The sequence below is a fragment of the Sminthopsis crassicaudata genome, chromosome 4, assembly GCF_048593235.1.
Source record: "Sminthopsis crassicaudata isolate SCR6 chromosome 4, ASM4859323v1, whole genome shotgun sequence".
In the NCBI taxonomy this organism is placed as follows: Eukaryota; Metazoa; Chordata; class Mammalia; order Dasyuromorphia; family Dasyuridae; genus Sminthopsis; species Sminthopsis crassicaudata.
The window spans coordinates 270,814,093-270,840,720 of NC_133620.1; the positions used below are offsets into that span (position 1 = coordinate 270,814,093).

The window sequence follows — 26,628 nt, forward strand, 5'->3', positions numbered from 1 at the left end:
GTGTAGCTCTTGCATATTCACTGAATGAATTGTGGTTTTTAATTTATAACCATCAGATGTTTGAGATGTTAGGTACTTCAAGATCATTCAATCCATACTAATACCATCACACTGATTTTGTGGAACCAAAATCCAAGATCCAGAGAGAGGTAGTTACTTGTTTAAAAAGAAATATAAAAGTATCTACAAGGTATAGTGGGGGAAAAAACAGAAAAAAACTTTTATTCATTCATTCAACAAAGTAGGTAAAACATTTTGGTTTGAGACCTATCTCTTCTAATTAAAAATTGTATGACATTAGACAAATCCCTTAATCTCTGGGCCTCAGTTTCCTCATCTGTAAAATGAAAAGGCTGGATTCAACAGTCAAAGAATATATAGACTAAATGTCTAAAGTCCCTTTTCACATTTTGTGAAAAAAAATTGCTAGACTTTAACTACCAGACTCTTTTTTTTTCTCTCATTATACTACATTTTCTGATTATACAACCCAAAGACGACATGAATTCTTCTGAGACTCTTGAGTTGGGATTTCAAATCAGGTGGTTATGTGTGAAATTACTTCCCTGAAACATGAAGAATATCTTCAATTTTAAAATCCTATCCATTCAACTGAAAGTAATCTTTGCCCTTTCTTTATGCCCAAGAAAAAGGGAAAAAGAAAAGAAAATATTGTTAGAGCCTGCCTAATTGATAAGAGGAAAAGCACCATATTTAAATTTTGTGTACATTACTAAGATGACCTTAGGTTAATAAAAATCTATCAAGAAGAAGTCTTTTCTAGAGTCTACATTGATTTCCTGGCTCCAGGTGGGACTGCTGAAAATATCTCAGGCAGGTGGCAATTTATGCTAATTTCAGACTTTTCTAAATGAGTTAATTTATTTTATGTCACAGGGTTTCTGTGAAGATTAAATGAAATAATATATGTAAAATACTTTGCAAATCCTAAAGTATTATATAAATGTTAGAGATTATTGTTATCATTATTATTATTATTATTATTATTATTATTATTATTATTATTATTATTATTATTATTATTTATTATCCAACCAGGTCTTTCATTACAGAGTTTAACAGCCCTCCTTGACAGGAAGCAATTGATTTAACCTCTCTCTACCTCCAATTCCAGTTTTGTCATAAACCATAAGATAGTTGAATATTGATATCTAAGATTTATATCCTTAATTCCTGAAGTTTTTACTCATGTACCTAATTCATTTAAATAACCCTCACCTTAAAGATTGCCATGCCATTGCTATCATCTGAATTTTTAAAAAAATTCTCTGTAATAATTGAATTATTAAGATTCTTCCTGTTTAAAATTTCCCCTCGTTGTTACTCAGCACATACATATACTGCAACATTTCATTTATACAAAGACTGCTTTTTAAAAATTTCAAGTTTCCATAACAAGGCCCAGGATTTGAAAGGGAAGCTTCAAAGTCCTACATGAAGGTAAAATAAGGATATCCAAATTGGTACACCAAAGTTCATGTATATTTTTCATAGGGGAACTCTTCATGCTTTCTTCTGCATCTGTTTTTTCTTACTCTGGGTACAACTCTAATGAGTTAGTTATTCTCTTTCCCAGTATACAACAGATTAAGCATGAGAATTCAAAGATATATCGATCTGGGTGATAGTCAATTAAGAGACCGACAACAATAGGCTTTATTAGGGTTTAGATAAATTGGATTGTAAGATCTTTTCTATGACTCTAATAGAGTCCTACACACACACACACACACACACACACACACACACACACACACACACACACACACCCTAGATAATTAGATAGAACATAAAATTTCTAAACTGCTTCACATATAGTATTTCATTTGATCTCCAGAACCATTCTATAAAGTAGGTGATATTATTGTCTTTACTTTACGGATGATGCTCAGAGAGATTAGGTGACTGCCTCTGATGATGTAGTAATAATTATGCAACTAGACAGGTGTTCTTAAATTTTTTGTGTGTCACTGATTCCTTTATTAATCTTGTGGAGTTTATGGACCTCTTCTCAGAATAATGTTTTAAATTGCATAAAATGAAGTATATAAGACTAAATATAAAACTATTTCAATATAGTGTTATATATAATTTATATGTTATGTATATTATATGCCATTATATAGAATATACGTAGTATAAAATGGAATTGATTATATATTATGTATAATTTAATCATATGTAAGTTATATAAATATATAAATTAGATTGAATAGCTATTGAAATATATATTTTTACATAAAAATAAACCTTGACTTGAGCTTATAATTCAACCTAGAATCAAAGGATTATTTTAAATGACCTCCAGAGATTTCTTTCAGCTTTAGGAGTCTATGTTCCAAAGGACAAACTATGTGACTTTTGTAAAGTCTCCTCACTTCTTTGAGTGTCAGTTTCCTCATTTGTAAAATATGAAAAATAGCATTTACATTAATTACCTAATTGAATAATTGTGAAGAACGTGTTTATAAACCTAACATAGAAATAGAAAGCATTATTATCAATAATATATACTATTGTAATGTACATATAATAATACATCTTTCCATATATAATCAATATTGTATAATAAGACTATTTTCCTGAGCTCTTAGAACTTAGCCTTTTAGTCCAGAATTTGGTGCCCATGTCTATCTCATTACTGAGGATATTTTAACAATGCAGTAGAAAACTCAGAATCTTTAGAAATTTTTTAATGAGCAATAATAAATATACCACAAAATACTTTCTTTCACTCCCCCCTTCAATATTCTTTAATGTGTGCACTTTTATTTGAATTGATCTGAAGTCAATGCATACATAAACCTTCTCTCCCCCAAGCACTGGCATTAATTTCAGTGAATTCCCAGAGTATTTGTAAAAAACCTTTTTTCACGTCATTGTTCAGGGGAAAAAAGATAGACCATTATGACTCTGACTATTGTGGGAGGGGGGAGGGAAGGACAAGTATTAAGGCAGAAAAAATGAAAATATGTTGGATTTTTTTTAAGGATTATATAATTTACATTTAGACAATATTAGTACCTTCCCCTCACTGCTCTCCTCTCCCTGACTTATCATGTAATTAGCTCCTTTTGGTAAAACTGGGCAACCTTCAAAGAGTAAAGCAACTCTATAACAAAACATTATATAATATTTAGAAAGACTATTTAAACAAAACAAATCAGATATACAAAGACCTAAAGATATACTGTACAACTTTGGCTATGTTTTCCTCCAACATATTTAGATTGCTTGTCATCTTCACCACTCTACCATTCACCATTCCTTCACCACATTAATCTCTTCTTTTTTTGCATAATTATTATGTCATCTTCGTTTAACTAAAAAAAGAAAATTTTGAAAAAAGTCCATTTAAAAGTACTTGCGGTAGACAATAAAAGGCTCATAATCCCTATATTTTCATATTGCTGATCCACATTCAGGTTCCAGGTTTAACTTTCTATTCCATAGTCAACCGCAGGCCTCTGATGACTACACTACCATCACTTCTTTCCAGAACTGATTCTCACTAAGAGTTCTAAACTCAAATCAACTAGAGGCACTGTGGATCCTTAGTAATAATTTTCCTTCTAATCTCAGCATGGAATACCCATTCTAAAACATCCAAGTGAATATATGGTAAAAAAAAAAATTAAGGGTTGCTAATGTCAGGAGAATCTGAAATCTATCCACAATCTGGGGTAAAGCTTGAAGTCAGCCAGTGCGGTATCATTAGGGGAAGAGTCAGGAACAGAATGAAGGCAAATTTTAGTAGCTTATTCATATTCTTTCCAGCTTGTAAGAATTGTGACTTCAGCTATGGCTTTTAGTGTCATGTTTTGTCATTCAGATTCTAGGTGATACTGAGAAATGGGAGAATTGAGGTTAAACTCTTAGAAAATATATTTCTGGGTATGGGGTAGTGGATTCAAATTCTGCCTCTGATGCTTATGACCTATAAGTAGATGGCTAAACTCCTTTGGGGGATGGAGCGTCACTTTCCTTATCTCTAAAAGGAGGGGGTGGTAAATCGGAGATGATCTCTCCCCTCCTTTCCAAGTCTATGATAGTGATTTCTGCATATCATACAATATCACATAATTTCTCTCCCTGTGACGGATCTTTTCTATTATCCCAAAATATGAACGCTGACTCTGGGGACTTTTATTTTAAATCCTACTTCTGATGAATTACAACCCCTGAGACCTTGAACTTAGGTACCAGTTAGATGGCTTCTGAGAACCCTCGCAACTCCAGCTCTAGGATCCCATATTTTCCCTAAGAAGGCTGTTAAAAAGAGGTAGGCAAGTGCACTGTCCACATTTCCGCACATAAATTATTCACGGACAGTAAGCAACTGCAGAGGATTTCTTCTCCCAGCAGGGAAAACTGCGGGCTCACTGCAGTGAGAACCAGGCTTGGGATGCTCTGTTTTGTCTTTCGAGGTTAGCGCCCCCTGGAAACTGACTCTAGAAGAGCAAAAACAAGAGACAAAGCATAAATAAGCGTACTTGGCAGATGCCCGATTCCTACTCTTGTGGTCCTTGCGGTACACACATGAATCCTCCGTCGGATCTTAGGATGATTTAAGCTTATTTTTTTTCCTCTGCTGGGTCTCGGGACGTGAAATATCATAGCACCACAGGAATTCAAGATAAAAGAAACCAATTAAACATCTAATCCTTCCCTCAGTGACTTGGATAGCTTCTCATCAGGGTGGATCTTCCGGGGAGTTTATTCATTTTAAATGCCTCAGGTGAAGGTGACTAAATTCTAACCCTTCCGCAATAAAATTAAAAAAAAAAAAAAAAAAAAAAAAAAAAAAAAAGATTTCGTAATGAAATGAGTTAAGAGCCTGGAGAAATCTTGGTTTGGTTGTTGGTGGCATGCTATTCTTCCCTCCCCCCACTTTTTTTTCTTTTTCTTTAAATTTAAGGGAGTGTATGGATGCACATTTCTCCAGTGTATTAGGTTAACAAAGTATATATTTTCACAAGCTTTGTAGGATAATTACTATAAGTATCATGATAGCTACTTAGGGGAGGAGGTAACTGAGGCTCAAAGAAGAAAACTGAGTTGTCCCCATTCATATAGTGAACAAGGATCAGTTGGCCTCCTGAACTCAGGATTCTTGATAACAAGTATAACTTCCTTTCCTTTCCATCACCAGAAATACTGAAAGAGAAAGGTTACTGACAGCTAGATGGTGCACTGCATGGGGCTGGAATTGAGCAGACTCATTTCCCTGAGTTCAAAGCTGGCTTCAGATACTCGTTAGTTATGTGACCCTGGGCAAGTCATTTAATCCAATTTGCCTCAGCAATTGTTTTGTTTTGTTTTGTTTTTTCCATCTGTAAAATGAATGGAGAAGAAAATGGCAAACTACTTCAATCTCTTTGCCAAGAAAACCTCTCCCAAAGGAATAACAGAAAGTTGGACACTACTGAAAACTAATCCACAATATTAGGAAATTCCTTTGGGATTCAGCTTTGATATGCTACTGTGAGAAGAAAATGCTAAGGCCATATATGTAATGTCTTCAGTTCACTGCATAATTGCACACTTCAATGCAGCTTTAATTTCATTGATATGGCTATGATGTAACAGAACACTGGACTTAGAATCAAGAGGTGGGTTCAAATTCTCATTCAGTCATTATTAGCTATGTGACAGTGGGCAAGTCACTTAACCTTTCTGAGCTTCAATTTGTTCACCTGTAAAATGTGAATTATAACAACACCTTTATCTGATCATAATCTCTTATATTGTATTTCTCCCCATGCCTTAGTTGTACTGAGTATATTATTTGTCTTCACAGTGACCTCCAATTCTTCCACTCTTCAGTATTTTTCTAGGCCATTACCCTTGCTCTAGCTAGACTCTACTCCATTCCCAATAGCAATCTCTCTATGAACCAATTCAACTCTATACAGTTCTTGAATCTCTTATTTCTTTGTCCAATTATCTCTCATGCTTTGCCAAATCCTAATCTTGTATTTTCTATCTCCTTTACTATCTTCCATCTCCTATTGAGCTAAGCTGGAGAAAGTCATTGTGCTGACTGGGACTGCTACACATTGAAATTATCAATCAGTCATGAATATTTGTAAAACACCTATTATCTGTCTCTGGAATATACAAGTACAAAGAATTAAATATTCTCCTCTCAGGGGAATTATATTCTAATGGGGGAGACAACAACTATACATACAGACATATACATATATGTGTACTATATACATACATTATATATATATATATATATATACATGTGTACACATATATGCATATATTATAAATAAAAGTTGATAAAACCAAAATACATAAGGCAATTTGGAAGGCAGGACCACCAGCAGTTAGGGATATCAGAAAAGGATTCATGAAACAGATGGTGCTTATGCTTCAGTCTAATGGAAGTGAGAGATTAATTGAGGGAGAAATGAGGAGGAAGTGCATTCCAGGCATGTGGATGGCCAGTGAGAAAGTGTGGGGAGGAAAGATAGTGCATCGGAGATAAAGAAAATCAAGAACCCCCTTTGGCTAACTCACAGAATGTAGAAAGGAAGATACTGTCTAAGGAAGTTAGAAAGATAGGTTAGTTCTAGAGCCACTGATTGAGTAAAAGAATTGACTGAATTGGCTGAGTAAAAGAGTCATATGATATGATAAGGCATTCACATCTTACTGACTGGGTTAGGGAGAGACTTGGGACAAAAAAAATAATAGGAGGTTATTGCAATAACACAATCAAGAGATAATGAGGGTCTGATGGTAGCAATACAAATAGGGAGAAGGAATCTAATATGAAAAAGGTTATGCAGGAAGAAATGACAAGATCTGGCAATTAATTAGATATGTTGAGAAAGATGGAAGAATCAGGTATTATTCCAACATTATGAACCTGGGAAACTAGAAGGATGGTGGTGCTTTTTATAGAAACAGGAAATTTAAAAGATGAGAAAATTTTAGGGGGAAGATGAGTTCATTTTTATGCATGTTTTCAGATATTTCTGTAATATCTGCTTTCAAATGGGAAGAGAGGGAAGGATAAGCATTTATATAGTGCCTACTATGTGCCAGGAACCGTAGTTTTTATGATTATACTGATTTAATCCTCACAACAACTTGGTAAGACTGATATTTTTATACCCATTTTACAGTTGAGGAAACTAAGGCAGACAGAGATTAAGTGACTTTTTTAGGGTTACATGGCTATTAAGTATCTGAAGCTGAATTTGAACTCAGGTTTTCCTGATTCCAGAGCAGGACTATATACTCTGAGCAAAAGGCAATTGGTGGTGGACAATTAAAGCTTAGGGAGGTAAATGAGGCTAAATTCAAAATGTAACTATAATAATTAATATGATGATGATAATTATGCATTGTATGTTAATATTCAACAAAACTCAAGACAGGTACCATAAGCCCAGTACAGTTTTTGTCAAGGGGACTCACCATCCCAAAATTACTGTAAATTTTGTAAGATCATAAGATTATGGACTTATGGAAGGCAATTTAGAAGTAATCTGGTGCAATCTCCTCATTTTTATAGATAAAAAAACTGAGGCACAGAGAAGTGAAATAGCTTGATCCAGTTCCCAAAGATCAAGAAGCAGAATCAGTTTTGGAGTCTGCATCCTTTATTTTGAGTCCAAATATCTCTATCTCACACATTTGCAATGTTATGAGAAAGTCCAGCAAGTGCTTTTCATAGAAAGGTGCTGACTAAAAGTTCACAGATAAGCAATTGATCAGATGGTTAAGAAGCTTTTGACAGGGGGTGCTGTAGAGTAGTGAGATGACAAGAAATCCTGAGGATATCAGGATTAAGATTTGTAATGAATAAATGAGGATTTATTAATATGTGCTACCAGATATAGTGCTACATCCTGGAAATACAAAGAAAAACAAGGGAAAACTTACCCATATATACAGGGGGAATGATATAGGTTGTCACACCACTAGAAGGAAAGTAGCACATTATCAGGAAACATATATAGCCAGAATGCTTAAGGTCTCAAGGGATCTTAAGGGTAGTTAATTCTTGTAGCTTGGCATAAAAGAGCACATGCTTATAGGAAATATGTGTGGTCAGAGGATACGTATTGAATCACGTTCCTATAGTCATCTCTCTCTCTCTCTCTCTCTCTCTCTCTCTCTCTCTCTCTCTCTCTCTCTCTCTCTCTCTCTCTCTCTCACATAAACCTACAGCCTGCCACTTAGTATGCTTATTTACTCATAGACCTAAAGATATCCTGTGTTGCTCTGGTGATGATATTGTGCTTAAAAATTCCTTCTTTTTCTGCTGCATTCACCCAGGAAAGGATTCTCTGTAAGTCTGGTTTTTTTGTTTTTGTTTTTGTTTATTTTTTTTTCTCTGCTCTAAAATCTATTAGATCTGCATTGCTATCATATTCTGGTTTTCTTTTGAATTGGAGCTTTGTGGGTTTTTTTTTCCTATAAAAAAGGCTCTATTAGCTATTTTAGTTCATATCTCCAGGATATATCATCACTTTTGTGAGTCAGATCCATAGCCATAGTCAGTCAGCCAGGGAAGTCCTTAGGCTTTTGGTCTTGTGTTTTAAACTATCTTGCTTCAAAGATAGTACCTCAGCTGTCACTCTTTAAAATTAGTCTATTCTTTGAATTGGCATGAAAAAATTCCCCTTAGTTACTTTCAATTCCCATTGTACTTCTTGTCACTTTGTGCAAATCACACTTAAGAAGTTTTATAGAGACAAACAGGAGGGTCAGGTTAGAGCAAGTGATTTATGTTCTGCCTTACTGTCATTAGCAAAACTCATTGCTTTTCCTTTATTGGTTAAAGCACTTAGTACAGTATTTTGCATGTAGTGTGTGCTTAGAAAGTTTTTGTTGAATGAATGAATTGATTAATTAATGGATGAATGAACAGTTTACAAAAGCATCAGAATAAATTGGACAGTGTTCCCTGGGAGTGTAAGTGCCTCCTAAGATCTTCTAAATCCCTGCATCTATTACTTTCCAAAGATTCAATACAGAATCCTGAACTCTGGGATAAAGTCAAGAATTATGTTTTAGTGCTTCTTCCTGCCACTATTTTTTTGAGCCCAATATAAGAAACAACAGTTAGCTTTGCCATATTTTGGGGAGCACAATTCATGTCTTCTGATTGCTCCCGGCATTGTTTCCCTAAATGGGCTAAAGTTCTAACACCTCAGTGGAGTGTTTCTTCCATAAAAACAGAGGTAGCTGGTATTTCTCTTGACTATGTAGATACCAAAACATCACCCAGCAAAAATCGAACTACTGACTTGTTGTCAGTGGCATCAAATGCCACTACATCTAAGAAGTTTTATTGCTAATTCAGCTTCTGATCCCCAAAGGTCAAGTTCCCACATTAGAAATGAAGGAGTCAGAGAATAAATTCAACAGAAAATAAATTCAACATAACTGAAATCAGAACAAATTAAATATCAGCATGTTTATGCCTTTATTTCTAAGTTGTGCCATGAACTTTCAAACTCTTAGGACTCCATTATTATTCTTTTGTGGTATATGCATGTGGTATGGTGGCAATATTTCTCTCAGTAATCCAAGATGATAATATTAATACTGAGGTTAGGCATCTTAGAATTTTTTTGCTGTTCAGTCATTTTTTCATTTGTATCCAGATCTTTGTGACCCCATTTGGGATTTTCTTGGCAAAGATACTGAAGTGATTTGCCATTTCCATCTCCAACTTATTTGACAGGAATGAGGAAAATGATGTTGGAAAACAGAGTTGAATGATTTGATCAGGATTAGACACCAGTAGGTGTCTGAGCCTGGTTTTGAACTCAGGAGGATAATTCTTCTTATCTCCAGGTCTGCTACTATCCCCACTGCATGACCTAGATGGGCCCTCTTAGAATTTAAGATCATCAGTTTAGCAAGTGGAAAGATCTTTAAAGTCATAAAGTTCAATTCCTCCCTTTTTTTTTTTTTACCAATAAAGAAATTGAGGCAAATTACTGAAGGCCATAGAGGGAATAAATATTAATCAAGGTCCTTTAACTATAAATCCAGCCAGCTTTCCTCTTATAAGCATATAGTTTATGAAAACTGTAAGCCAGTTTTCAAAGAACTTTTCTCATGTATTACCTCATATCATCTTTATAACACCCCATGACTTAGGTTGATCAAGTATTATTATACCCGTTTTACAAATATGGAAAACCCTACTGAGGTCAAGTTGGAATCAACCCTCTGATATCATGGTCATCTTTGAAAATGAAGGACAAACAATAAGGGTCAGATTAGTTAAGGGAATTTTCCAAAATATAAAATAGAATTGGGATTAAAAACTCAATTCTCTGTTTCTCATAGAATCTTAGGCTTGAAAGGGACTTTGACCTAAAAGATTGAGCTGTAAAGTTATTTGTTCAATGTCATAATAACAAATTTGCATCAGATAGGGCTTGAATCTATTACTTCTGATTCCAGATTTAGCTCTTAATTTACTATGCAGCAACTCCTTCTCTAATAATAATGATAGCTGGCATTTGTATAGTTTTAAAGTTTGCAAATAAGTATACATATATATGTATACATATACATGCACACACATAATTTAATCTCTATGAGGTAGTTGATCTTTATAATAACAAGTTTACAGATGAGGAAACTGAGGCACAGGGATATTAAATGACTTGCTCACAGACTTATAGATAGTAAATGTCAAGGTAAGTTTTAAACCCCATCTTCTCTTGACTCCTAGTTTATCTATTATATACCATACTCTGTTACAATATAGTGATTAAAGAGATAAATTTTGATGAAAGCTTTATACAAATCATAAAATATAATGCCAAAGTAAGGTATTGAAATTGAGGAAATTAAGAAGATTCTAGGGTAAAAGTTGTTATCATTTAGATAGAATCTAGAGGCCTAATAATCCAGGGCAAAGGTGATTCATTAGAAATCTATTTTTCAGAATCTTTAATCTTAGTCTATCTTCTTCCCTGTCTTTTGGTCAGTTTTGGCTTATTTGATCAACATCAATCAATCAGTTAATTAATTATATTTCTGGAATAAAACAGAAATTTCTGTAGCATAGTACAATAAAAGGATGTATTTATTATACATGAAACTTCAAATCTACTGTGCAAAATTTGTTATTCTTTCAACTGTACAACCAAATTATTTTGTAAATCTTTCTTTTTTAATGCCTACTATATACTAGATATACTCAAGAGCTTAAATTATGCTTTGGAGATATATCTATCAAGTAAATATATAACATACAAAGTATGCAAAAGTAATTTCAGCAGTGTGTTAAAATTGTATCTTATTATGGTTCTCCTGAACAGCATCCCTCACTTTCTAGTCAATATGCTAAGTTTATAAATTGTCAGTATAAAATAGCAGTGTCAGAGAGTAAGATTGCAAGAGGGAACCTATAAGTCACATACAAACTATACCAAAGATTAAAGGTTTATAAATTATATCACAAATTAATCAAAAACCCTACCCCCTGAGATTATGTGCTGAATCAGGGGAAGCCATTTGAGTTTTGCTATCAGGAAGTTTTGATCCTATGATATGTAAATCTCAAATAAGTACCAGACATCCATGGTAAGACCAGAACACTAAATGGAGATAATCACTTTGAGATGACATGGACATGTTACCTTTAAAAGTTTTACTGACAACTTTGAAATGATTTGGATATGTTAATGAACTAATCCCAAGGTGACACAGATAAAGTCAATCAGTTCCATCCACCAAAAAAAATCCCATTAAAATGAGACCTCAAATTCTTGCCCTCTTTTCCCCCCTTCTTCTCCTCCCCCTCCCCCCCAGCATTCTTTGGTCTCTTTTGGTCTATGCTGCTGCTGAGTGCTCCTAATTTTAATCCATCATTACATGTGTAGTTGTTTGTGTTTCTTCCCCTACCTTCCTTCCCCCATTCTCTTCATGTGGGAAGTAGTACCGGGATTGTACTTTGAAGAGTGTTAGGGATTATGAGAAAAGCAGTGATAAGAAGGAATATCCAGTCAGGGAAAGCATCTGAATAAAGACATGGAAGTAAGGGATAGAATGCCCTGTATTCAGGAACAGAGATAGCAGGTCAGATTGACTAAAGCAGTGTGAAAAGTAGCAATAAGAGATAAAATTAAAAAATCTACTGAGAACCTTTACAACCCCATTGTCTACTCTCCTCTTCCCTCTTTTTTCATAACCTCTTTAGAAGGCTGAAATCAGATGTCAGGATTGAGCATGCTCAAGAAGGAAGGATTCAGAAGCTTTGATTGCCAAGCCAGAGAAACTAGAACAATTACTCCCTTATGTTGGCTTCTTTGTGCAAATAAAAACAGCCCAAAGTATCAGAGACAGATCAGTTGGAAGTCTTCCCTTTGCAAGTGAAAATTAACTTATTTTCCTGAAACCTTTCATTGGGATAGAATGGTTTTGCTGTTAAGAAACAGATGCTTACAAGGAAATGCATCAAATGAGTCCCTCCTGAAACAGTGGCACCCTGTTAGTTTGGGTCCAGTTAGCTTTCTTATGATGTAGTCTTAAATTTTTCTACCTGTCAGCACTTTAATTCCCTATCAATTTGCACCAAAGAGATTGGTCAAAGGAACACAGCCTTCTTGAGATTATCAGCAATCATTAAGATCATATAAGAGAATTTTTCTTTCTTAAGTTATCTCAGCTGAGGGTCCTCACATTCTAATTTCATTAGACAGTTTCTCGGTCTTTGATTCCATTTTTCTTATTTAGAAAAGATTGATTGAATGTGTCTTTTCCTCCTTCGCCTTATAGGCTGTTGTTGTTGTTGTTGTTATTGTTGTTTTTTGATACCACTGAAGCATCAAAGTATGATGGTCTTTGAGGTTAAAAGTGAAAAGGCTTATTCAATGAATTAATTAACAGCTTTTCATTAAGACTACTTTGTGCAGACTGAGCCCTTGTGATCTCTTGAAAAGAGCATTAAATTAAAAACTTGGAAAACTGAGGTATATGATATTTGCTTTTTTGTTGACCTTGGAGAACTCATGTGATCTCTTTTGGGTCTCAGTTTCTATACTTAGAAATAGGAATACTAATATATTCTCTCCTTACCTCACAAGGAATATTTGAAGACTCAATTTTTGAAGATTCAAGTATTTGTAAAGCTCCTACTATATGCTAGGCAGTAGGTCTTGGGGATGAAGTTCTTAGGGAATTTATAAACTAATAAAGTTCATGCACATTTACAGATATAACCAAAAATAAATATACAAAAATACATATACAAAATAAATGCAAAGAAATTTTGAGGGAGAAAAGCTTCACTCATCAATCAATTGAAGTTGCTCCCTTCAAACTTAACAATGATTTCTCAATTGCCAAATCCAAATGCTTTTTCTGTTATCATTCACCTTGACTCCAGTTCAATATTTGTAACTTTTCATTAACCTCTCTTCCTGAATACTTTCTCTTTCCTGAGTTTTTGTGGCATTATTCTCTTGGTTCTCTGATTGCTCTTTAACAATCATTTTTGTTGGATCTTCTTAAAAATTTAACCAATATTTGTTCTGAACCCTCATCTTTCTTTTCCATTCTAAACTTTCCCACTTGATATCTTCACCAACTCCCTTGATTTTATTTATTTTATTAGAAATTTATCATTTCTTTTAAGGCAATTCCCTTATATATTTCTCCAGTTCTGGTCTCTCACCCAAACTCTAGTCCCACATCACAATTTCCTACTGGATATTTTAAACTATTTATATCATAGGTACCTCTCAAACTCAACATGTCCAAAATACATCACTATCTTTTCTTCTCAAACCTGCACTACTTTCAGACTTCAATTTTTGTCAAGGATAGCTGTTATGTTCTCTTCTCTAAAATGTAATCGTTCTCTTGGGGAGCTTCTGGAGGCAGCCTTAGTTTCAGTTCAGCTCAATAGTGCCAAATGCAGCCAGGAGTTAAAGTCCAACTCCTTTATTGTCTCTTCCAAAATCTTATCTCCTTCACTTGGGGTTTGGCTAGTTTTCTGGAGGCCTTCCTCTCTCCTTGGTTCCTGAGAGCTCTTGTCCAAATGTCTCCAGCCAGCACAAACTTCACTCTGAATCTCCTCAAGTTTCTAGTGGGTTTGTCCTTTTATATGCTCTTTTAAAGGTGAACTAGAGAACTGTTAAGTACCATGCTAAATTAGACAACCAACTTAACACTTTGTAGGAATCCTAACAGATAGCACTCTCCTTCTAATCATCCAGATTCACAGTCTATGGTCATCCTCAATGTCTTACTTTCCTTTGCCCCAAACATCTAATCATCTACCAAATATTTTCATGCCTTGATGATATTTTAATTATTGATTCTTCTCTCCTGTCACCCAGCCAGAACCAGAGTTCAAGTCCTTGTCTCATTTCACCTGGACTAACACAAAAACCTCCTAATTGGCCCCTCTGTTTTTGCCTCTCCCTGCTTTGCCTCTCCCCTTTCCAGTCTATCTACAAAACATTCACCAATGTCATTTTCCTAAAGTATAAATCTGGTCACACTATTCCTATTCTCAGTCAATTCCAATAATTCCCTATTATCTCTAGGATCAAATAAAAATTCCATTTGGCATTTAAAACTCTTTGAAATCTGACTTTAGCTACCTTTCTAGAGTTACTATACTTTTCTCCTCTTTACATACTCTATGATTTGGTCAAAATGGCTCATACATGATAGTCTATCTCCCACTTCTCTGTCTCTTCAGGTGACTAATCCGTTTGGAAAGCAGATTGCAAATTGCTGAGAAGTGAATGAGAGGAAAGATGAGTCAGCCTTTTCAAGGAGTATGGCATAAGGGAAGTAGAGATATAAAATAATACTTGAGGGGATGGCAGGGTCATGATAGGCCATTTTTTAAGGATGAGAGAGATTTGGAGGGGAAAAATAGGTTGAAGGCATATGGAAAGAATCAGTAGATATAATTGCATATAGTATATGTGAGGGTCTTTGAAACATAAAAGACATTGTGTACCCATGTGAAGTGTTATTATTATTAGAGAGGCAGTATAAAGTAGTGGGCAGAATTCCAGAAATGGAATAAGAAAAGCCTGGGTTATATTATGCTTCACAAACTAACTAGTTGCACTTATAGGGGGCCAGATACAACTTTTCTGAGTTTTAATTTTATTAACTATATGGGAAATATGGGGAAAGGAAGAGAATTAGTATTTGTATAGTATATGCCAGACATTGTGCTAAGTGTTTTACATATATTATATTATATTATATTGAACCTTACAACAACAATGAGAGAAAGAAGTTAAAAGTTAAAAGGATCACATCACTCCTAAGGCCAGATTAAATTCAGATCTTCCTAACTCCAGGCCCAATATTTTATTCACTGCTACCTAGCTTCCTTGAAATGGGGGAAATAATATCTGTAATGTCAATCTTAGAGAGTTGTTGCAAAGTTCAAATGAGCTAAAGCATATAAAGTACTTTATAAACTTTAAAACATTTTATAAGGTCAATTATTATGATTGTCATGGCATATGGCCTTGCTCTCAAGGAACTTACTCTTGAATTAAGAAGAAAAAATATATGTATAAGTATATATGATAACTAAGATAAATACTATATAGTGTCAGATGGTCTACATAAATATAAATATTATTGGCCATTAGTTAAAATAAAGTAGTTTGAAAACTATTTGAGGAAGATGGGAAAGATGATAAAGTTGTGGAAATTGAGTTTCCTAAGAAGGTATAAAAAGAATCCTGGAGTTGATTTTCTCTCTGCAAGTCCTTCCAGTGTTGACCTAGTATGCCACATAATCATGCTTTGTGCTTACATAACCTGGTTCATCTTGGCATTCTGTAGACAGTGATGACAGTGCTGGGAAGGAAAGAGAACATAACAGCCTCATCCTTAGAGTAAGGGAAACTAAAATCCATTGGATTGCTCAAGGTCACCAGTTAGTCAGCCAAGCTGGGGATAGAGAAACAGATCTCCTTATGCCTTATGGACAGTTGACTGTGTTAATTTAAGTTTAGCCCAACTGCATTTGGAGCTTAAGTAAAACTCTGTGGGGATACAGTGAAGAGGGAAAAAATATTACTCTATCGAAGCAAAAGTAGAGTGTCATTAAGGATATTTGATGCTTTTAAGATTTCAAGTGTTTTGTTTTGTTTTTTACCCCCTTGGTTTTCACATTAGATTAAATGTTATCTGACAGGCTTCATTTTCCCAGGACTGGCCAAGAATGTTTTTCCCCTGCAGATCTTTAGCCACAGAGAGTGGCAGTCCTGATTCAAAACCACAGGACGAAATGACAGAAAATCCAGATGTGAGCTGCCTGAAATGACTCCCCAGTGATATGAACAACAAAGCCAGAAAGGAGAAAAATAGAACTCAGAGGGACATCCTAAGAATTAGACATGTAAGCAAGGCCAAGGGCACACAAATAAGAAGAGAAAAAATCCTAAGTGTGAGAACCCAAACTCTAGCAGAGGGGATTTTAGTATTCTTAATATGATTCCCTGGCCCTGCTGATGTTTGAATGTAGAGCCAGTCTATCATTGGGGGGCAATGGTGGAGGAGTATGACACAACAAATCCTTGCCAGGGTTTTTTTTTTAATAATTTGGGTAAGAAAGTGGTCAATTACACTGTTAGCCACATTTCTAAAACACTGGAGAGAGGGAAACTATAAGAACTATTTTTATTACTGTCATTTCAAAATGATGGTTATTGTATCTACCCATTATTACTGTTATTTTTTGGTGCAAAGCTGGGATTTCATTGATACAGAAATTCTCCCCAAGGAAAATCTCTCTAATGATGCAGATCAGCAAATGCTACAAATTATCATCATAGAAAGTTACTGAGAGTCTTGGGAAGTTAATAGTTTGCTTAGGGTTACATAGATAATATATATGAGAAGACCAAAAGATAGTCTACCTCTCAGATCTGTGGGGAAAGAAGTAATTTGTAGTCAAATAAAAACCAGAGTATATTATGAAATGCAAAATGTATAATTTAGATTATATTAAATTAAAACGTTTTTGTACAAATAAAACCAATGCAGACAAGATTGGAAGAGAAGCAATGAACTGGGGGAAATTTTTACAGCCTACAGGTCTGATAAAGGTCTCAAATTCTAAAATACATAGAGAACTGACTCAAATTTATAATAATTTAAGCCATTCTCTAATTGATAAATGGTCAAAAGTTATAAACAGACAATTTTCAGATGAAAAAAATTAGAGCCATTAATAGCCATGTGAAAAAATGCTCTAAATCATTATTGATCAGAGAAATGCAAATTAAGACAACTCTGAGTACCACTACATCTCTCTTAGATTGATGGAAATGATAGGAAAAGATAATGATGGATGTTGGAAGGGATGTGGGAAAACTGGGACACTAATATATTGTTGGTAGAGTTGTGAACTGATTCAATCATATAAAAAGAACATATAAAAGATAATAGGACCTATGTGTACAAAAATTTTTGTAGCAGCCCTTTTTGTCATGGCTGGAAACTGAGTGGATGCCCATCAGTTGGAAAATGGCTGAATAAGTTATGGTATACAAATGTTATGGAGTATTATTATTCTATAAAAATGATCAGCATGATGATTTTAGAGAAGCCTGAAGAGACTTACATGAACTGAGGCTAAGTGAAATGAGTAGAACCAAGAGAACATTGTACGTGGCAACAACAAGATTATATAATGATCAGTCCTAATGAACATGAATCTTTTTCACAGCGAGGTGATTCAGACCAGTTCCAATGTTCTTATGATAAAGAGATCCATCTTCACCCAGAGAGAGGACTATGATCTTAGTATGAATCATAAAATAGTATTTTCACTTTTTAATTGTTGTTTGCTTGCAATTTGTTTTCTTTCCTTTTTTTTTTTCTTTTTGACCTGATTTTTCTTGTGCAGCATGATAATTGTGGAAATATATATGAAAGAATTACACATGTTTAACATATATTGGATTGCTTACAGTCTAGGAGAGGGGGTCAGGGGAAAGGAAAGGTAAAAATTTATAACACAAGGTTTTGCAAGAGTGAATTTTGAAAATTATCTATGCGTATGTTTTGAAAATAAAAAGTTTTAATTAAAAAAAAGAATCAAGCTCTTTGAGACTCAGAAGCCTGGCTGTCCAACAACTACCCAGTGTTGCCCCTTGTACCTTTTATTAGTGCATATCAAAAAGAGAAGATTGAAAAGTTATTATCACCAATCATCTGCTCATCCAAAAATAGTAACTAGATGACAAAAAAAGATTGTAACAATTGCTGTGGTTTCACTCACTCTGAGGAAGGATACTGACTACATGACTTCCTAAGAATTCTAGGCTTAGTCTTGAGACATTGGAAATATCTTCTAATGCCATTAGTTCAAGTCCCTTATTTCAATGTGTTCCCTTTTCATCACTACTGTTAAATGACAAGCATTAATCCCACTAGTTCCAGTTAGCCAATTAACATCAATTAACTTTTACAAAGGAATATTTGCTTCATAGATGTAGCAAAAATAGAAGTAAAATATTTGCTTCCAACACCTGGAGGGCCCACTCTTTCCTCTAATACCTTAGTTTCTAGAGAGGTAGAACTCAGACTTAACATAGTTTCTATGTAGTGTGGATACCACTAAATTTCTATCAAAATATGAAACCATGGAGGGATGAGTTACCTGTAGGTTGAGTCTCAAAGACAGTTCTTTGCTTTGGGGTCTTAATACTTGGCCAGCTAGCTCTAAAATCTTGCATCAACTCTATTTTTCAATGTCACAAGGTCATGCCCATCTCCACCAAGAAGCAGGAAGAGACAGAAAAAAGACAGAAGCAATGACTAGGACAGGTGATTTCTACTTCATGCTGGCTCTGGATGAGAGAAATTCCAAGGTTCTTTTCCCATCTGAAGACCCAAAGCAGCTCATCTGCATTCTTCATAGTCAGTAAGAATGAAAAAGAGGACTCTCCAAAATAATTTAGAGTTCCCATTGATTAATGGTGACATGTTCAGAACAAGAGAAGATCTGAGGATGGGATTTCTTTTTAAAATTTTTTATTATAGCTTTTTATTTACAAGATATATGCAAAGGTAATTTTTCAGCATTGGCAATTGCACAACCTTTTGTTCCACTTTTTCCCCTCCTTCCCCTCATACCCTCCTCCAGATGGCAGGTAGACCAATACATGTTAAATATGTTAAAATATATGTTAAATATATATATTAAATACACACACACACGTCCATACAGTTATTTTGCTGTATAAAAAGAATCAGACTTTGAAATAATGTACAATTAACCTGTGAAGGAAATCAAACATGCAGGCAGACAAAAATAGAGGGATTGGGAATTCTATGTAGTGGTTCATGCCCATTTTCCAGAGTTCTTTCCCTGGGTGTGACTGGTTCAATTCATTACTGCTCTATTGGAACTGATTTGGTTCATCTCATTGCTGAAGAGGGCCACGTCCATCAGAATTGATTTTCATATAGTATTGTTGTTGAAGTATATAATGATCTCTTGGTCCTGCTCATTTCACTCAGCTTCAGTTTATGTAAGTCTCTCCAGGTCTTTCTGAAATCATCCTGCTAGTCATTTCTTACAGAACAATAATATTCCATAATATTCATATACCACAATTTATTCAGCCATTCTCCAATTGATGGGCATCCACTTAGTTTCCAGTTTCTGGCTACTACAAAGAGGGTTGCCACAAACATGATTACATATACAGGTCCCTTTCCCTTCTTCAAATATCTCTTTGGGATATAAGCCCAATACTAACACTAGTGGATCAAAGGGTATGCGCAGTTTGATAACTTTATGAGCATAATTCTAAATCGCTCTCCAGAATGGCTGGATGTATTCACAGTTGCACCAACAATGTATCAGTGTCCCTGTTTTCCCAAATCCCCTCCAACATTCCTCATTATCTTTCCCTGTCATTCTAGCCAATATGATAGGTGTATAGTGGTATCTCAGAGTTGCCTTAATTTGCATTTCTCTGGTTAATAATAACTTGGAGCATCTTTTCATATGGCTAGAAATAGTTTCAATTTCTTCATCTGAGAATTGTCTGTTCATATCTTTTGACCATTTATCAATTGGAGAATGGCTTGATTTCTTATAATTTAAAGTCAATTCTCTATATAGTTTGGTAATGAGACTTTTATCAGAACCTTTGACTGTAAAAATATTTTCCCAGTTTATTGCTTCCCTTTTAATCTTGTTTGCATTAGTTTTGTTTGTACAAAAACTTTTCAATTTGATATAATTAATTTTTTTTATTTTGTGATCAGTAATGATCTCTAGTTCTTCTTTGGTCATAAATTCCTTTGAGGATGAGATTGCAATGAAAGGCCTTGCCTCAGAGCTAATTATGAGGGAATGGTATTAGTTAACTCAAGATGATATACTGCTCTGTTGTAGCTAGATTGGGAATGGCATAGGATTAGATTTTTGTGGATCTATTGTCTGCTTTCTATTTTATGCCCTACTTTGTTTTCTAAAAATCTACTAAAAAGTATTTCATTGTATCTATAATAAGTGTGTGTGTATGTGTGTGGGTGTGGTGTTTGTGTGTAGGGGGCAGAGCCTTTTTGCAAGGACAGTGAGAATACAGTGCAGAATTCATGAGTGTATTCCTTAAGACATCAAAGATTCAAGATAAATGGCATGGATCTAGCTATTTCTTTTTTTAATCTCTATTTTTAATACATATTGCCTTATGAATCATTTTGGGAGAGAAAAATCAGAGAAAAATGGAAAAGCCATGATAGAGGGGAAAAAAAAACAAACAGAAAAAAAAGAAGTGAACATAGCACGTGTTAATTTATATTCATATCCATAGTTCTTTTTCTGTATGTAGATGTCATTTTCTGTCCAAAGTCTATTGGAATTGCTTTGGATCACTGAACCATTGAGGAGAACCAAGTCTTTCATAGTTAATCGTCACACATTCTTGCTGTTATTGTGTACTGTCTATTCCTGGTTCTGCTTGTTTCACTCACCATCAGTTCGCGTAAATCTTTCCAAAAACTAGCTATTTCTAGGGGGTATGAAAGAAGTTTAAAGGACAAATGAAAATTAGTGTATATGTTTATCCTTACAATCAGAAGGACACAGTTGGAATTAAAATTGTGGCAACATATAGCTTCTACTTTGTAGTAGAGAGGAAATAATTTTTTTCAACTTAGATAGTAGTGAGAACTAGGGACCTTTCTATAAAGACAATAAGGCAATGTGAATAGGTCAATCTTGACAGCAGCTTGAATAGACTATTCTATTTCAGCCAGGTGTGCTGTAGCTCTTTCTAATGTAATACCAACTTCAAGAATTTTCCCACAGAAACAGTAGAGGCTGCACTATATCTTCTAGAAGCAATGAGATCTTGGGAAATGACAGTTTTAACTATCATTCTATGAGGAGTTTGCAAGGACACAGAGTTTACCTGTCACTCTGGAGAAACTCAATTGTAATGTCTAAAGAGAAAAAAAGAAACAAGAAAAGATTTCCTGAGAAAACTGAGGTTAACCCTTTTTATAAATAAAGAAACATGAAGAGAACTTTTGAAAACATATTTTAACTGGTATCCTGAGACAATAAATTGGTAGGACTGCATTTTTAAGAAATTGAAAAGCCAATGGTTGTAATGTCAAGTTGACTTTAGTGGTATTTTTTCTTACTAAGTGACACAATTTATGTAATTATGTCTTTGTTTTCATTACTTGTCACCAATAAATCATTTACTTGATTTATATACATGTATATTTTGTAATATAATTGTTATATATGTATTTTATATATTATATATGTCATTATAAATAAATCATATGTATGATGACAGCATATCATATGCTATCAATAAATCATGTAGGCAGTAAATTTAATGTTTATTTAAACCTAAGACTAGGAAGTGGGTTATACAAAAGAAAATGGACAGACATTTATGGGTAAAGAGATTTCTCCAAGTTATCACATAGCAAGGACTCTTTAAGAGATGGGACCCATTAGGTTTTGGGACCTCTTATTTTCTCTAGAGCAGTGTGTTATTTTTAACTCAACACGAAAATATAGCTTGACCATCTATTCAATCTATGGTCTACCAGTTGGTCAGATAAGAACCAGGCAGAAATCTATTAAATAGCATTAATTAGGACAGAATGTCAAACTAAATAACAATGGAAAAACCTAATACTAGTCCCATTTGTGACACTCCTGACCCCAATACTGGAGATGTACAATATACTACAAGCTAGTAGAGATAGGAATTATCTTATTTTGTTTTTTGATGGGGAAATTTTGCTTTGCTTTTCTTGCAAATTTTTTTAATCTGGAACCTATTTTTAAAAAAAATTTAAATGTGCCTATTAAAATTATGTTGTATGATCATTTCAATATGATTGGTTTCTTTTGTGCATTTCAAAACATTCAAGAGAAAAAAGGGTATGCCAGACTGATAGAAGGGTCTATGGGTTAAGAACCCCTTATTTTATATCAACTAAAATAGCCCATGGCAAATGAGAAATCTACTCACAAATGGTTCTTTCTTTATAAAACTGGTCCCAGAAATATGCCATTGTCAATCTTAACCCCGCTCAAGATAGCCCTATCTAGAAAGGTCACCATCACCACTCCTTACTGAAATATTGTCTGAATATTGAATAATACTCCATAAGGTTTTCACATATTATTCAAAGTTTAATCCATTTTGCCTTTGTCTGAACTCTTAGAGAACTTTACTATTTGCACAACAAACTTTTGTACTCAATTACATAGAACTGAAAGAGACCTCAAAGATTTTCCAGTCTATTTTATATATAAATAGGATTCTTCTGTACAACATTCTACAAATGGTCATCTAAAGTTTATATTAAACCTACAGTAATGGAGAATCCACCATCTCCTGAGGCATCCCATTCTAGTCTTTGTCAGTTGCATTAGAAAATGTTTCATATATAAAGTCATATCTGTCTCTCTGGAGTTTCTAGCCATTACTCCTAATTTATACATCCTATAGGTTAAGCAGGAGAAGTCTAATCCCTCTTCCAATCCTAAAAATACATGAAGATAGTTATCTTCCCTACCTCTCTATCTCTCTCCTCTCTGCCAAAGATCCTTTATTTCCTTCAATTAATACTCATATGGCATTTTTGCTATTTAATTGCTTTCTTATTACAAACCCTACCTCCTAGTTGGATTGTAACTAAACATGGGAACTATATCTTGCTTATATTTCTATATGTCTCTCATTTCCCAGCATAGTTCTGAATGCATAGGAGATATAAAAAAAGCTTATTTAATTGAATTGTAAACATCTGTCCCTAAATAAGGACAATTCTGGGAAACATGTGTGGTGAGCATGTTTGTTTTATACAGGGCAAAGTGCAGATTGTTTGAAGTGACATATGCCCATGTGAAACCCCTTTCTGGGTTTAGAAAAGTTTTAATCTCAGAGTTTGGATCTCAGCCTGGCCCACATGTGTTGCTTTCCCTCTTTTTACATGTGGCCCAAAGTCCTTCATTTGACCTTGTGGGAATCTGACCCAGCATCTGCAGGGAATATGTAAATCATGGGATTATGGGGGAGGGAGATAGTTATAGGAGGAGGGGAACCAAATAATGTGGAGAAAATTTTATTTTGAATTCCCTGAATTCAGGATAATTTCTGAGAAGTGGTAAAAGGTGACTTGTCCATGAGGGGCTCCATGGCCCCAACAAAAGCATAGGTTTTGTTGTTGTTATTTTAATGTCAGTGGAACACTGCCATTCTGACAGGAAGTGGGAGAAAGAACAGGGTCATTCCCTCCCAGTGCCATCTCTGATGGTCATGAACTTGTTTTCACTCCAGTGTTGAGGAAAGCCTCTTTTTATAAGGTTGGAAGAAGAACTAGGAATTCTGGATTGTACTCGATTGCCATTGTAATCCAGTCTTACTCTTTTTAAAAAAGTTTTATTTTTAATTTATGAAATAAAACAAGCATTTCCAAAATATAGTATAATAATAAAAAAGATGATTGCACATGAGACTTCAAATGTATCATGTACAACTTGCTATTCCTTTAAAATATAATAAAATTATCTTTTACATTTCTATTTTCCTTTTTATCTTCTTTCTTCCTCTCTCCCCCAGTCCTAGAAATAGCTACTATTAAACACAACTATGCACACACACACATAAATATAGACATATAATCTATGTATATGCACACATACAAATATATGTATAGATATATAAACATATGCACATATATAATTCTATACATACTTCTAGTTATCAATTCTTTCTCTGAATGCAGACAGCATCTGACTCTGAAATGCAACAATTTTGTGATTCTGGAATTCTAATGTCTTGATTTACACAAAATGTTTTCCTTGAAAAAGTTGTGTACAAATGTTCTCTTTCTCTCCTTTCCTCCATCCTGCCTCTCTCTGTCTCTCCTCCCTCTCTCTCTGCCTAATTGAACTCTATTTAAAAAGCACTGAGATGATTGCTATTTAAAGGAACTCATTTTCTTTTCTTTTCTTTTTTTTTTTTTTTAAAGAATCAGAATACAGTGGAAAGAGTGTTGATTTTGGCATCAGAAAACCTGGGTTTGAATCCTAGCTTGACCACTCTTGTTTTTGAGCAATTTCTTCATGTGTAAAATTTCACCAGAAGTTTTCTATCATATCTAAATCTATGGCTCTACAATTTTTTTTTTGTAAAGTGAATGACCCCTCTTTAGTTCATATTTATAAAATAATAACAAAAGCCTTTGAGGCAGCTGGTCAATGCAGTGAATTCCAGACTCTGTGCCTGGAATCTGAGAGACAAATTGGAGTCACATTCAGACATTAACTGTGTGATCCTGGGCAAATAAAAAATTTGTTTCCCGGTATTCAGTATATATAGATTTAGACTCAAAAGATTTCTAGTCCCACTTTCTCAGTTTACAGAAGATATTCTTGCCTCAGGACACAGAGGTAGTAAGTATAAAAGGAAAGAATCATAGGATCAGAGGTCTCTGATTAGGATGATTTTAAAGGTATTTTATTTTAACATTCTCATTTGACAGATGAAGAAAATGAAACCTTTCAAGGAAAAATGATTCCTGAGATCACACAGGTAGTAAATGACAGAGATAGGAGATAGATCCACATCTTCGGACTCCACATCTGAACTTCATTCCTTAGTTCCCTGGTGTCTCTATCTAACTCTGAATCAAGGACTTTTTTTTTTTTAAATACCCAAGACTATTTGCCTAAATTCTTCAAAGGATGGGAAAGAGCACAAAGGTAAGAATAATTGGAAGTAAAGCACATTTTCTTCCTTGGAACTTTTGAAGTCTTGGTATTAGAAAGGATGACCAAATAGTTGAAAGTTTAGCTTTAGAGTATCTATGAACAAGAGCTACTTAAAATCAAGGGCTTCTTGGTGGGAGCTGGGGAATTCTGGGAAATTCTGGGTAGCTACCCCTGTAGGAAATGCTTGTTCTCACTTAGTCTTATTCAAGAAAAAAAATCCCAAGAAATCCAAATGTCCCTTTAGGGCCCCATGGGGATGTTTTCACTGTGAACACAAAGAGAAATGCTGTCATTGTTACTGGAATGGCAGTCCCCCATTTATTATTTTTGGATTTACTGCCTGCTTTGCACTGGTGATGGAGATCCATTTATTCATCTGCAAGCAAATAAAGATTCCTACTGTCTTCTTTAAGCTGTTCCAAGCTGTGCCATCTTTTCTGGGGCAATTAGGCCCAGAGAGCATCTTCTTTGGACTCTCAATTCTGTTAAAGGAGACATACTACATTTTTGTGTCTGGCTGCTCTACAGAAAATGTTTCTTCCTGTTATTACAGGGTTTGGCCCCACAATTCACAGGGATTCCTAAGTACCCTTCCTTACCAAAAAAAAAAAAAAAAAAAAAAAAAAAAAAAAAAAAAAAAAAAAAAAAAAAGGTATTAACTCCTATTTACTGTAATTTTAGCCACTTGAGAAGCAGTGTGAACTGCACATGATGGCATCATTGCTGATATAAACAAACGTACGCGTACATTCACATATTTGTATACTACAGGCATTTTGAAGTTCTATAGGCATCATAAAATCAAGATTTAGATATGGAAGAGAACTAAGATGTCATCTAGTCCAATGGTATGAAACTACTAAGAATTGGGGCTACTAATCCTATCCCTACAAGCAGCATATTTCTATATTTTACGTATTTTCATTTTAAAAGTATTTCTCAAATATATTTTTATCTGGTTCAGACTGTATATTTGATAGCCTCCTTCAGATGAGAAAAGTAAAAACGGTTAAAGTAATCTTTCCAAAGTTGTATATGTAGTGATTGAGCCAAGATTTGAACTGAAGTCCTCTTACTCCAAATTCAGTGCCCTTCTATTATGCCACTCTATCCTACCCATACACCTTTTCTATTATATTTTTACCTCTATTTTCAACTATAGAATGGAGATAACAGTACTTACTTCCCAGTGTTATTGTGAGGATCAAATGACATGGTATTTGTAAAGAGCTTAGCATAATACCTGGCAAATACGGCTTTAAATGTTTTTTTTTTTTTTTTCTTTCACCCTTCCCTTCCTCCCTCTCTCCTTCTGTTTTCCTTTCTTCCTCCTTCCCTCCCTTTTTCTCTCCCTC

The 26,628-nt window shown here is 34.5% G+C and overlaps 1 long non-coding RNA gene across 1 annotated transcript in view; it reads left to right on the forward strand.

Moving 5' to 3' along the window:
* LOC141541261 (uncharacterized) overlaps nt 1–26,628 on the forward strand; it is a 52,970-nt gene that overhangs the window by 23,979 nt on the left and 2,363 nt on the right. Inside the window, exon 2 of the long non-coding RNA XR_012481712.1 lies at nt 25,045–25,264. This is a non-coding gene — a long non-coding RNA (uncharacterized LOC141541261). The remainder of the gene's footprint in view (nt 1–25,044; nt 25,265–26,628) is intronic.